Source organism: Lissotriton vulgaris, chromosome 6 (genome assembly GCF_964263255.1).
Source record: "Lissotriton vulgaris chromosome 6, aLisVul1.2, whole genome shotgun sequence".
Classification (NCBI taxonomy): Eukaryota; Metazoa; Chordata; class Amphibia; order Caudata; family Salamandridae; genus Lissotriton; species Lissotriton vulgaris.
In genome coordinates, this window is record NC_141694.1 from 617,869,076 (window position 1) to 617,871,558 (window position 2,483).

Below are 2,483 nucleotides of genomic sequence, written 5' to 3' on the forward strand. Positions count from 1 at the left end.
ACTGCAGAGCCCTTGAGAAAGCCTGGCGCAGAGACCCAACACCGGACAACATGACTGCCCTCAAGCTCGCCACCCGAAAACACCACCAACTGATCCACACCACCAAGAAAACTGCATTCAAGGAACGACTGGACAACAACGCACACAACAGCAAGGACCTCTTCAACATCGTTAAAGAGCTCTCCAACCCCAACGCCAGAAACAACGACATCACCCCTTCGCAAGACCTCTGCAACTCCCTCGCCTCCTACTTCCACAACAAGATCGCGGACATACACAACAGCTTCAGCACACAACCGACGCACGCCACGACCAAACCACCGCCCCCCACTACCACCCTCCGCGCCTGGACCCCGATCAGCACCGAAGACACCATCCGCACGATGAACTCCATCCACTCCGGATCTCCGACCGACCCTTGCCCTCACCACGTCTTCAACAAGGCCGACGCGGTCATCGCACCCCACCTGCGGGACATCATCAACACCTCCTTCAACACCGCTACCTTCCCGGAGAGCTGGAAGCACACCGAACTCGGAGCCCTACTAAAGAAGCCATCAGCCGACCCCACCGACCTCAAGAACTACTGACCCATCTCGCTGCTCCCGTTTCCTGCATAAGTCATCGAGAAGACCGTCAACAAGCAGCTGGCCGCCTTCCTCGAGACGAACGGATCCCTCGACCTCTCGTAGTCTGGCTTCCGGGCCAACCACAGCACCGAGACCGCCCTGATCGCAGCAACCGATGACATCCGAGCCCTGCTCGACAACGGAGAAACAACAGCCCTCATCCTCCTAGACCTCTCCGCGGCCTTTGACACTGTCTGCCACCGTACCCTAGTACAGCGCCTCAGCAACGTCGGAATCCAGGAGAAGGCACTGGAGTGGATCACCTCCTTCCTCGCCGGAAGGACACAGAGAGTCCGCCTCCCCCCGTTTAGATCAGAAGCCACCGAAGTCATCTGCGGCGTTCCTCAAGGCTCCTCGCTCAGCCCAAAGCTCTTCAACGTCTACATGAGTCCCCTCGCAGCCATCGCACGTCAGCACAAGCTCAACATCATCTCCTACGCCGACGACACCCAGCTGATCCTCTCCCTCACCAACGACCCCGCCACCGCCAGAGCCAACCTACACGAAGGGATGAAAGAGGTAGCCAAATGGATGAAGAACAGCCGCCTGAAACTGAACTCGGACAAGATAGAAGTCCTCATCCTGGGAACCTCACCCTCCGCCTGGGATGACTCCTGGTGGCTCCCCGCCCTAGGCAGCGCACCCAAACCAACAGACCATGCACGCAACCTGGGCTTCATCCTGGACTCCTCCCTCTCCATGACCAGACAAGTCAACGCCGTCTCCTCGTCGTGCTTCAACATCCTACGCATGCTACGCAAGATCTTCCGGTGGATCCCCACCGAGACCAGGAAGACGGTCACCCAGGCCCTCGTCACCAGCCGACTGGACTACGGCAACTCCCTCTACGCCGGAACTACCACCAAACTCCAGAAGAGACTCCAGCGGATCCAGAACGCCTCAGCACGACTCATCCTGGACATCCCCCGGCGCAACCACATCTCGGACACCTGAGAGACCTGCACTGGCTCCCGGTCAACAAGAGAATCACCTTCCGTCTCCTCACCCACGCACACAAAGCCCTGCACAACCAAGGCCCAGGATACCTCAACAGCCACCTCAACTTCTACGCTCCCAAACGCCAGCTTCGATCGACCGGCCACGCCCTCGCCGCCGTCCCCCGCATCCGAAGAGCAACCACAGGGGGAAGGTCCTTCTCCTACCTCGCCGCCAAGACTTGGAACTCCCTCCCGACCCACCTCCGCCTGACCCAGGACCACCTCGCCTTCAGGAAGCAGCTCAAGACCTGGTTGTTCGAGCAGTAGCGGACCCCCCCCCTCCCCTAGCGCCTTGAGACCCTCCGGGTGAGTAGTGATTTATACAAATGCTTTGATTGATTGATTGATTGATTGGGCAAGGCAACCCTTTGCCTCACGAAGATGAAACTATTAGGACTAGATGCATATTTGTAAAAACACAGTATCCAATCATCCCTTCATTCTGCAATGAAATAAAGTGATATAAAAAGAAAGTGTTAAGTGCAAGCTGCAGTGCAGATAATCCTTGAACTGGTTGATGTTCATAAGTAGAGCATTGCATTAGGCTATTTTTTAAGATCTAGGAAACTCAATGCCACAGCCAGAAAAAGTAGTCATGTATGGTACAATAACAAATGTCAAAGAAAGATAGAATTATTATTCAATACTAAATTTGATTAAGGACAAAATCATGGTTGAAATTCAAAATGAAAGAAAAATTGGTACGGTTTTAATCCCGTGTCAGAAATCTATTGGCCTGATTGCGACTCAAGCAAAGTAGAAGTCCTATATGAAAGTCCGATTCACCTAATCAAAAGTGCCAGGGCACCTTTTCCTGTTCCTTTCCTCAGCCTCTAGACCCTCCCTAATCCTTCGC